The sequence below is a fragment of the Schistocerca piceifrons genome, chromosome 7 (genome assembly GCF_021461385.2).
Source record: "Schistocerca piceifrons isolate TAMUIC-IGC-003096 chromosome 7, iqSchPice1.1, whole genome shotgun sequence".
Taxonomy (NCBI): domain Eukaryota; kingdom Metazoa; phylum Arthropoda; class Insecta; order Orthoptera; family Acrididae; genus Schistocerca; species Schistocerca piceifrons.
In genome coordinates, this window is record NC_060144.1 from 2,489,947 (window position 1) to 2,502,729 (window position 12,783).

Sequence of the window (12,783 nt, forward strand, 5' to 3'; positions counted from 1 at the left end):
CACATGGCACTTATCTCTGTGAACCGTCTGCGTGACGCTGAGGCATTCCCGTAGCCAGCAAAGCACTCAGATCTGCTCCCAGTAGACCAGCTGGGACGTCCCAGAGGCAATACCCAGGTTACCAAGGATCACTCACAACAGCTGGGGCCAGCTTGCTTAGAAGAGCCTTCATGACGGCCTTCCAAAACGAATCTACGCATGTATTCTGGTGAGAGGGGATACAAAGTCGGACTGATAAGTGGGTTCATACTGTCACGTATTTTGTAAACTTGTCTCGATTTTGTAGTCACCGAAATGACAGCACATATGCCATACATCCCTGATGTCCACCACCCATACTCCGCGCTTCATTTTTTGACAGGAACGGTATGAAGTGATTTTCAATTTTCTGGTTTATTGGGGGCAGCTGTGACCTACATCTGTATCTGCAGCGCAGCGAGCTCTCGCGGACTTGACCGGCCGCGTGCGATGCTGTACGCAACCCTCCTGCAGCTCCCTGCACTTTCCCAGGAAACCGCAGTTCACCATTCGCCATCGCGCAGTTGCGAGACGGGAGCTGTTACAGCAGAAGACCAGATTATAATGTGGGCTCCGGGCGATGCATATTCAGCAGCAGTACTTGTTTGCCCCGTAAACGCGGCCGCCAGACTCAAATCGGGGGTCTGCCGTAACAAATACTGCAAATGTTTGACCTGCCCATTATTCTGGGTCGCTTTTCAGAAACAGAGGTGCTGCTGCACTCTTTAGTCGCGATTAATTGAAATACTCAGTGCCGTATGATTCGAGAGAGCGTGAATGAAATGTAACTCACACTTGTTTGTGATAGTTAAAGCAGTCATTATTGCCGCTCTCAGGTGAGTCAAATTACACAGAACATAATTCTTCATTTCAGCTTTTGTTTTCAGTTTTTTATTTAATTTATATCGCCGACTAAAGTGTCTAGTGACAACGAACAATCCGTGACATCCAATATCTTCACAAATACAATGAATAAAAAAAAGACGCAACACCGTGAAGGAGCTGTGCGACATAAATGAAAGTTGGTAGCCGTGTTTCTACATCGGAAAAACGATGTCTATTCAAAATTACTACCAGTCGCATAAGAGACAATCTGCTGGCGCCACTATAAGAATGCAAATCAAGTTTGCTTTCAGTACACACTGTAACGGTCGGAAACGTCAGTTCCCTATGAAATTGGACGTGGTGATTCGTCCATCCGCTCGGTACAGTTTCAAACGAGACTCATCCGACCAGGCAACATTTTTCTCGTCATCAACAGTCCAATGTGCGTGTTGACTGGTGCAGGCGAGGCGTAAAGCTTTGTGTAGTGCACAGTCATCAAGGGTAAACGAGTGGGCCTTCGGCTCCGAAAGCCCGTGTCGATGATGTTTCGTTGAATGGTTCGCACGCTGACACTTGTTGATGGCCCAGCACTGAAATCAGCAGCAATTTGCGGAAGTGTTGCACTTCTGTCACGTTGAACGATTGTTTTCAGTCGTCGTCGGTCACGTTCTTGCAGGATCTTTCTCGGCTGTAGTGACGTCGAAGATTCGATGTTTCACCGGATTCCTGACATTCACGAAACACTTGTGAAATAGTAGTACAGAAAAATGCCCACTTCATTGCTACCTCTGAGATGTGTCCCGTCGCTCATTCGCCGACTACAACACAACGTACAAACTCAATTAAATCTAGATGACAGTAGTGAAGCTACAGGTCGCCAGTCCATTTTGTTAGTGCGGGTTGCCTATATCAGGCCCAGGTATGCACTCAGAGGCAAACATATTGTTCTTTGATTGACAGGTACTTAACCTATTGTTGTGTTAAATGCTTTTCCATATCACCCCCATTTCCTTTTGATTGACAGGCACTCCGCCATAGCCAGTCCCAAGCCCAGTTTAGAAAGGAGGAGGGGGAGGAGTAACACCTCGTTAAAAAAAAAAAAAAAAAAAAAAAAAAAAAAAAAACCTTGGTTCACCTGGCCCACGTGATAGTACCTCGTGAGGGCCCCTTGCCAGAGATACGGTGAAGACCTCAACGGCAGCGAAGGCGGAGAAGATGGGCTTCGGTACGGCGGAGCTGGCGGAAGAGGCACCATTTCTCTCTTTGGGTACAAAAAGACTACAAGTAGCGACTGAACCCCAGAGGGGCGGCTGCAGACAGCGTCTGACTCATGGTGAGCGGCTGACTTTGGGCTGGGCATCTTACTGCCTATGTGGAAAGTAACGGGAAACTACCACATTACATTCCCAAGCAGTACATGGTATGACTCTCCAAGAGAAAGATTCCGGAGTTAAAACTTCCCCTCATTCGTCTGTCTGGGAGGGGAACACATTTAGAGTAGACATATTTGAAAGGAAGAAAGGGACAGTGAAGGGAGGAAAGATACGGATTCGAACATGGAATGTGAGGACACTTCTGCAAGCACGAAAGCTAGAGAATGCAAAACAGGAGATGAAAAGGAACAGATTAGATGCCCTCGGTTTGTGTGAAATGAGATGGGGAATGGGGAGATAGAATGTGGAGATTATAAACTCTTTTACTCAGGAGAAATCAAGAGTGGTGAAAACGGAGTAGGAATATTGATAGTGCAAAAGTTGAAAAATAATGTAATGAAGGTACAATATATTGATGGAAGACTGATGATGATACGATTGAAGGCTAGTTCAAAAGATTTGGTATTAATACAGGTATATATGCCAGCCAGCCAGCACAGAGATGAGGAAATGGAAGAATATCATGAGAAAATACAATAACTCATCGAGAAAGAAAATAGAAATGCCTGCATTATCATCATGGGGGACTGGAATGCAGTGGTGGGTGAAGGAAGAGATGAAGACACAGTAGGAAAATTTCGATTAGGAATAAGAAATGAGAGAGGTGAACGACTAATTAGTTTCCATAAAGAAAATTCATTAGCAGTGGGTAACACAGCATCTGAACACCACAAAAGGAAATGTTACACATCGATATCAAATTTGAATTGGGAAAGATATCAGCTGGACTGCATCCTGACACGAAATAGGTTTAGGAACTGTTTGAAGAATGCTAAAGCTTATCCAGGAGCGGATATAAATTCAGACCGCAATCTAGTGATGGGAGAAATACAAGTGAAGTTGAAAAAAGTCTGGAGAGGTAAAGCAAAGGAAAAGCTAAACATAGAAAGACTCAAAGAGGTAGGAAAGGCATCAGATTTGGAGAACAGATTTATGGAAAAATGTTAAAGAGGTAGTGTTGATGAAAGTGTTAATGACAAGTGGATAAAAATCAGGGGAGGACTCATGGACTCCACCAAAGAAGTACTGGGAATTACAGTATCCCAAAGCACCAAGAAAGAATGGATAACAGAAAACATGTTGAAAAAGATGGAAGAGTGCAGAAAGTGGAAAAGTGTAGAGACTGAAGAAGACAAAAAGAGGTACAGGAAACTGAATAATGAATTAAGAAGAGAAACTGAAGAAGCTACAGAAAAATGGATGAAACAGAAATGCGACGAAATAGAGAAAATGGAGAGAGAGGGAAAGTATAAAGTGATGTATAGACTGGCTAGTTAGGTAGTTTTTGAACACAAAAGAAAGAGGAATAACATGGAAATAGAAAAAGCGGATGGTACTCTAGCAGAAGAACCACAGGAGGTTTTGAACAGATGGCAAGAATATATTGAATATCTGTATAAGGGGGATGAAATGCAAAGCGAAATTAAGGTTGAAGGGAAGCAATATGTGCCGGAAGATGGAAAGAGATTTACCATCTTGGAAGCAGAAGTAGAAAAGGCGCTGAAGGAGATGAAGAATAGGAAGGCATGTGGAATAGATGATTTGCCAGCAGAACTGTTGAAGAGTCTGGGAAACAAGGCAAGACAAGAAATAGTCTACCTCTGTAACAAAGGGGAATGGCCTCAGGACTTCGCTGCAACAGTTATGATACCAATAGAGAAAAAAAAACAATAAAAAATGTGAAGAGCACCGGACCATCAGTCTAATTTCTCAAGCAGCTAAAGTCTTGCTGAGAGTGTTGAACAGAAGGTTATATGGCAAGCTGGATAGAGGGATTGCAGAGGAGCAGTTCGGATTTAAAAGAGGAAATGGAACAAGAGATGCTATTGGCCTGCTAAGAACTATAGGGGAAAGATATATGGAAAAGGGTAGAGAAATTGTAAGTAGGCTGTTTAGGTTTTTATGTTGGTAACGCCAAGTAGCGCTCTATATGAAAATCACTGACTGTGCTGTGTGAAGGCTGTGGTTGGTTTGCATTGTTGGAGTATATGCTATTGTAGTGTTGGGCAGTTGGCTGTTAACAGCGCGTAGCGTTGTGCAGTTGGAGGTGAGCCGCCAGCAGTGGTGGATGTGGGGAGAGAGATGGCGGAATTTTGAGAGCAGACGATCTGGGCGTGTGTCCATCAGAAAGAGTAAATTTGTAATATTGGATATCATAGACTGATATATATATTATGACTTTTGAACACTATTAAGGTAAATACATTGCTTGTTCTCTATCAATATCTTTCATTTGCTAACTATGCCTATCAGTAGTTAGTGCTTTCAGTAGTTTGAATCTTTTATTTAGCTGGCAGTAGTGGCCCTCGCTGTATTGCAGTAGTTCGAGTAATGAAGATTTTTGTGAGGTAAGTGATTCATGAAAGGTGTAGTTTATTGTTAGTGAAGTGTTGGCAGAAGAGCCAACACCGTGTTGCTAGAGGAGGCCGAAATGCACGCTTTTAAGCTCACGCAGACTTGCGTGAGGTCTGGAACAAGGTAAAGTAATTATCCTATAAAGAAAAGAACGTAGTTCTTGGAATACTTAACTTTAATCCACAATTGGAGAACATCGCTCTTGTTGATACATGAATTATAATCTCAATATAAACTGGTAATGGCGCCTTGCTAGGTCGTACCAAATGACGTAGCTGAAGGCTATGCTAACTATCGTCTCGGCAAATGAGAGCGTAATTTGTCAGTATATCGTCGCTAGCAAAGTCTGCTGTACAACTGAGACGAGTGCTAGGACGTCTCTATAGACCTGCCGTGTGGCGGCGCTCGGTCTGCAATCACTGACAGTGGCGACACGCGGGTCCGACGTATACTCCCGGACCGCGGCCGATTTAAAAGCGACCACCTAGCAAGTGTGGTGTCTGGCGGTGGCACCACAGTTAGTCAGGGCCATTCTATTGTAGAGATTATTGAAAGTCAGATTGCGTTTCGCTAAAAATATTGTGTGTCAGTTTAGTGATGATCAGAATAAGTAAAGAGAGAAATGTCTGAGTAAGTTCAGTTTTGCTCAGCTGTTTGAAAAATAACGTAAGGGTTTATCAGCACAGTCATTCATTAATTTTTCTAAGGAGACGTTACATATGTCGACCCTTACCCGAGGATACCTCACTGGAATCTTCTGACTTTTTCTTGTAGTTCGTGTAATTAGTGTAGCTATTGTTTATTGCTAGCACGTAATTATACAGAGAATTTCCTTTGTGGTTGTAGTTTTTCATTGTTGTACAGTAAAACAGTTCTGGCATGCACGTAGATTTGCACCAAGTATTTCGCAGCTGCGCTTGCAATTAACGAGATATTATTTTCAATGCTATGTTCATGTGTTTTCTTATTTTGCTCTTCAAATTGTGCTTTTCTGTGTTATCGTGTGAAACATTGTGACAATAATGGCGTGTCAAAAACGTAATACTAGGCTCCAAAGTAAACTACGAAATTACAGTGAAGACGATAGCAGTGTGTTAGCGCCACCGTGTAATGAATTAACTAATGTTCAAAGTAGTACTTTGGTAATTGTGCATAGGGAAATGGAGCAGGCTGCAAATAATGGTGTCGACAGTGATACAATTAGTGAACAGGGAAGCATTATCGATCGATCGGTCGGCAACAGCTCGCCTCAGGAATCCGAAATGACAGAACACAATCTTGCAAATACTGTAGATTCAGGTTTTGCGTCCTCACCGTTTTCTCAAATAAGTCAAGACGCATTTTCTGCTTTTCAAAATGCGAATATTGCTGGTTCAAGTGCACTGCCGAATAGCACTGAGGAACATGTTTCAGACACCAGTGCATTGTTATTACAGTTAATGCAACAAATGGGACAAAGGCTACAAAAGTTAGACACAACGCTTGAACAAAATCAGAAACAAATGGAACAAAATCAGAGACAAACACAGCAAAAACTTCAAAAGTTAGACACAATGGAACAAAGTCTTCGGAAGTTAGACACAATGGAACAAAATCTTCAAAAGTTAGACACCACGCTTGAACAAACACGTGACGATTTAACTACTGAGTTACATAACATTGAATCGAAATGTCAAAAAGTCTGTAATGACGTAAAAACACAAATTTGTGAGCATTTCCAGCCTATTTTGTCGCAGCATGGAAATGCATTACAGAATCACGAAGCAGCCATAAGAGAACTGCAAACTATTGTTCATGAAAATCATGACACCTTGCGGGCTAAAACTGACTCAGTTGCGTCTACCGATTCGGTTACGCTACTTGCAAAAACTCAGGAATACTTAAAGGACACAGTAGATACTCTGAAAAGTGGTACAGAAAGACACATGATATTAGTTCATTATCAGAGAAAGTAGTCGAACTTTCGGATCAGCTAAATAATTTATCTACGAACAATTAATTAACTTCTCTCGTGGGAAAGTGCCACGTCCCCTTGCAGTGCCCCTCTGGTGGGAAGTTCAAATTCCATCAGGACAATGCAACCTCTACTAACCTAAGAAAATGGCGGGAAGATAGGTCACTTGGGCTACCTCCACTAACCTAAGTCATCCAACCGCCACCTCTTCCTAGGAATTGGCTGGAAAAGGACTCAGCCTGTGCTGGATAGGATGGACGTAACTCTTACTTAACCTGTTGTTCTGTTCAGTGGTTTTCCATGTCTCCCCACTTCCTTAAACTATTGTACCGCCTTTGATGCCAAATTAAATAATTAGTTATGACCATCCACCATTTTCTGATAAGCTGTTGGAATTTTGCATGCATTTGAAGGCCATTTCTGGCGCATTCTTCTTTCTACCCCACATCCTTAAAATATTGTACTGCATTTTATATATAAATAATGCAAATTAAACTAGTGTTAAGCATTTAACCTGCTGATCTACTCCATGTGAACTAGCGCCCCCCCCCCCTCCGCCCCCCCCTTAACTATTGTACAGCTAACAACATGTTGATATAAAAAGTTATGCAAATTAATTAAATCGATATTTTCCACATGTATGGGATAGTTCTTTTAATTCTCAGAATCCTATTGGTCAGTGAAATCGATGGAATACAGTTTAAACAAAAGATTGGTAGTAAATAACACCGCCCCCCCCCCCCCACTCGACGGCCAATGCCGCCGCCGCCGCCGCCGCCACCGCCACTGCTGTCAGCTGCCAAGCGACACGTAGGTGTCAGTTCAGGTCCCGCAAGGATGAGCTGGGGACACCTCTTTCACACACAACACCCAAGAAACTCCTGTCGAAACACATGTTCCCCTAGGTACCATTGCTAGTGCGATGACGCATAGCTGCGGTGTGGGTTGAGCGGCGAGATAGATGCCCCAATGCTTCCCAGGATAGCAAAGGGTGCATTCTTCCTAGTGATCGTTACTGAATTTAACTGTCAAACCGCTGCTGGTACGGTACCATTGTCTCAAATGACATTAGTTTTTGCTGAAGACGAGTGCTGTTAAGGAGGTGAAGTTTAAGGTGGAAGATAACAAAATATATATATAATGGTTGCATAGAAATACACATGAATTGGGTTATGGGAGCAAGGAGGCACGTGACCGGGTCCGCTTCCAAAGATATATAGCAGACATGTCTAAAATTATGTCTCCTGTACTTGGAGAAAACCACAGACATAGCATGTGGTTAAAAAGTACACTGCCACAGCGGAGCAGGGTTGCGAAAAAAATAACACAGATGTTGTCAGGTAAAAATTCATTTGTTGTAATTTTATATTTTCATAAGCAGACACAGCAACTATTTTTCCATGCCTGTTTTTGAGTCGACAGAGAGGACACTCGTAGAATTCCAGCTCTTGAATAGCAGCAAAGTTGATGGTTCCACGCATCCATGAGATGTTCTCCTTCCTCTTTACACAGACGATGGTATCCGTATGATCAAATAATTTAAGCGCCGTTATCGTATCTTTATAGCGTATCTCTTGGAACAGGAATGCTGAAGCATTACGTGTAAGCTTGGATCCCACTGTATTGCTACCGTGTGTTTTCTTGAATGACCCCCTCAAGATATGTGAAACTCTTTCATGGAAGAGGGAGTGCATCTTGGTGCTGGATGATAATCCTAATTTCTTCGTTCTTGTTAAATGTGGTTGAAGCGTTAGGTTTATAAGAGAAGTATTCCTGACGTATAATGGTCTCATCATACTCTACCAGACTGGTTATATTGAGTGAGGACGTCATTGCGTGGTTTCAAGCCAACTGATTTAAGAAACACGTAGTTCGCACGTGTTATCACTTTGCTGTTTGGTAGCGAAGTGACATGCTGCGGATTGTGTGCACTTGTTTTGTATTATACGCCCTACACGCCTTAGATGTAATCGTACAGTGATCTCCTCACCACGAAAGTCAACAAGTTGGTTATTCTGGTCGACAATACGCAGCTCCAAATAATCCAATGTCTGAGCTATCACCGGAAGGTATTGGCAGGGGTCCAACAATCTCATACCAGGTGGCAACTGAGGCGAAGATTCCGTAAATAGTATGAATCAGCCTACCATTGAGATAGGAGTTCGTTGTAATGTTGCACTCGACTCGGATTGTGCTGACGGTAACTATGTCCACAGTCTGATCTGACTTGTAAAATTTACTTGGATCCTTCTTCAAAACCTGCCCTTTTGTGAAACCCAGCAGGCGCCCCATTGAACATTTCTGGTTAAAGTCAATCGTTGCATTTATAGTCCTTATTTCAGATTTAAGGGTATTGACGTTTACAAGTAGTTCACTACCTTTCCCAGACTGTTTTAAGATTTGGTTTAAATCATCAATATCGTATGCATCCTGTTCTACTTCCACAATATCTTTTTCACCATTAATATCCAGATGCAGTTTGTTGTTAGTCTCAGTGATATTTGGGATGCTGTTGTACTTCTCCAGCCCAATAAATGCAATACTCCATTCACCTCATATCAATTGGCAGGAAATAATTTGTATACAATACAGATGATCGTTCTTTTAACGTCAAAGTGTACAGCATTGTATCTAAACCTCAACTGACGAAGGAATGTTTAAAGCTCCTCCTTATATAGCATGCTTCTTCTTCTTTGCAAACGTCAAGAGAAACGCGATGCATACATGTCCAAAGAGGTATGTATTAAAGTCTTGATAGCGCTGATAGATACAGCAATAAGGAATAGCGCAGTAGGCATTACAGTTGAAGAGGAATGGACATCTCTAAAAAGGGCCATCACAGAAGTTGGGAAGGAAAACATAGGTACAAAGGAGGTAGCTGCGAAGAAACCATGGGTAACAGAAGAAATACTTCAGTTGATTGATGAAAGGAGGAAGTACAAACATGTTCCGGGAAAATCAGGAATACAGAAATACAAGTCGCTGAGAAATGAAATAAATAGGAAGTACAGGGAAGCTAAGACGAAATGGCTGCAGGAAAAATGTGAAGACATCGAAAAAGATATGATTGTCGGAAGGACAGACTGAGCATACAGGAAAGTCAAAACAACCTTTGGTCACATTAAAAGCAACGGTGGTAACATTAAGAGTGCAACGGGAATTCCACTGTTAAATGCAGAGGAGAGAGCAGATAGGTGGAAAGAATACATTGAAAGTCTCTATGGGGGTGAAGATTTGTCTGATGTGATAGAAGAAGAAACAGGAGTCGATTTAGAAGAGATAGGGGATCCAGTATTAGAATCGGAATTTAAAAGAGCTTTGGAGGACTTACGGTCAAATAAGGCAGAAGGGATAGATAACATTCCATCAGAATTTCTAAAATCATTGGGGGAAGTGGCAACAAAACGACTATTCACGTTGGTGTGTAGAATATATGAGTCTGGCGATTTACCATCTGACTTTCGGAAAAGCATCATCCACACAATTCCGAAGACGGCAAGAGCTGACAAGTGCGAGAATTATCGCACAATCAGCTTAACAGCTCATGCATCGAAGCTGCTTACAAGAATAGTACACAGAAGAATGGAAAAGAAAATTGAGAATGCGCTAGGTGACGATCAATTTGGCTTCAGGAAAAGTAAATGGACGAGAAAGGCAATTCTAACGTTACGGCTAATAATGGAAGCAAGGATAAAGAAAAATCAAGACACTTTCATAGGATTTGTCGACCTGGAAAAAGCGTTCGACAATATAAAATGGTGCAAGCTGTTCGAGATTCTGAAAAAAGTAGGGGTAAACTATAGGGAGAGACGGGTCATATACAATATGTACAACAACCAAGAGAGGATAATAAGAGTGGACGATCAAGAACGAAGTGCTCGTATTAAGAAGGGTGTAAGACAAGGCTGTAGCCTTTCGCCCCTACTCTTCAATCTGTACACCGAGGAAGCAATGATGGAAATAAAAGGAAGGTTCAGGAGTGGAATTAAAATACAAGGTGAAAGGATATCAATGATATGATTCGCTGATGACATTGCTATCCTGAGTGAAAGTGAAGAAGAATTAAATGATCTGCTGAACGGAATGAACAGTCTAATGAGTGCACAGTATGGTTTGAGAGTAAATCGGAGAAAGACGAAGGCAATGAGAAGTAGTAGAAATGAGAACAGCGAGAAACTTAACATCAGATTTGATGGTCACGAAGTCATTGAAGTTAAGGAATTCTGCTACCTAGGCAGTAAAATAACCAGTGACGGACGGAGCAAGGAAGACATCAAAAGCAGACTCGCTAGGGCAAAAAAGGTATTTCTGGCCAAGAGAAGCCTACTAATATCAAATACCCGCTTTAATTTGAGGAAGAAATTTCTGAGGATGTACGTCTGGAGTACGTAGTGAAACATGGACTGTGGGAAAACCGGAACAGAAGAGAATAGAAGCATTTGAGATGTGATGCTATAGACGAATGTTGAAAATTAGTTGGACTGATAAGGTAAGGAATGAGGAGGTTCTACGCAGAATCGGAGAGGAAAGGAATATGTGGAAAACACTGATAAGGAGAAGGGACAGGATGATAGGATATCTGCTAAGACATGAGGGAATGACTTCCATGGTACTAGAGAGAGCTGTAGAGGGCAAAAACTGTAGAGGAAGACAGAGATTGGAATACGTCAAGCAAATAATTGAGGACGTAGGTTGCAAGTGCTACTCTGAGATGAAGAGGTTAGCACAGGAAAGGAATTCGTGGCGCGCCGCATCAAACCAGTCAGTAGACTGATGACCAAAAAAGCGCTGATAATTGTACAATACACGTCTTCTGTGAGTGACGTATTGTTTTAACTCTTCTGGTAATTGCAGGTCACCAAATGAGTCGAAATAGTAGACGGTATCCGCATTTTTCATAACATATGATACCCAGTGTGTGCTGGGGCCTTCAGCAACATTTGAATTCATAATGCCATAGTTTTCCACATAGTCTTCAGTAATGTATCCCGCATAAACACACCTCGGAATCTTGGTATGTTGTATTTGTTTCTAACAAACTTAAGAAGATCAGTATTCGTGAGTGGTCGATCTGGTAGGACTGCGAATGGGCTTTTTTTAAAAATTTTTTTATCCTGTATGGTTTCTAGTATAGTACTTTTCCGATGGATGCGGCTTCCATCATACAGTTATGTCTTCTTGCCTCTTATTACTGCGCTTGGGAGTTTTGCGCGTTCTTGACTGTTCGAGCGATGGCTGCAGCACCACCAGCGAGGGAACCGACCGCTGAGAGCGCGGAGAGGGCCGGGACGAGAAATGGGAGAAAACTGGCAGATGTCTTGGGTGTTGGTAGAAGTCGAGCTGCTTTAACTGATCCTCTTACTTTTCTTCTTCCTGCATCTTTCTGCTTCAGTGTGTTTTTAGCTGCATGCATCGCTGACAGGGTACATTTCTTCAAACAACTCTGGTTCCTGCCCTTGTTCTTCTTCTTGTTTAGTGCACAACGTGCAGCATTCATTACTCGCTTGAAAGTCATCACTCCTGAACACAACGTAATTTTTCCACGCATGGTTTTATCAACTGCAAATGCTGCAACGCGTTAACCTATACCAATATCCTTTCTTCTCCGTATCGCCTTAGCCTTATCAGCTACAATGCTATCTGCAATGTGACGACTCGATAGATCTTTATTTGCAGCATACGCAATGTCATGTAGCGTACACGCTTCGTCGAATAGATTAACCCCCTTATCAGCTCATGCCAAGCGTCTCTGACGCTTTCTCCCAGGTCCACAGTAGTTACACCCAGGGATGTGTAATTCCACTGGCAGTTTGTCTAGAATACCACCACCTTCTCTAATGCATCTCCTAGCAGGAGTGTTGTGCTGCTGCGGTGGTTGTAAACTATGTGCCGCCGTTACATAGCAAATCGTCGGCATCAATCCAACTGTTTTGTGTAGCAGGAAAACCAAGCCATTTGACTAGTGCTTTATTTCCACGACGTCTTATGACCACGAGAAAAACATCCGGTTCAGAGTTTTCTGCAACTTTTCAGTGCAGAAGCCGCCTCCAATTTCTTCGCCTTTATTATCCTTCAATACATGTTCTAGGATTCGTTCTTTGCACCTTTGAAACTGTAAATATCTCTGTTGACTAGTTTGGTAAGTATGGTTTTCAAATGCAGTCTTGTGTTTTGAGATACGTACGAAATCACCTACAT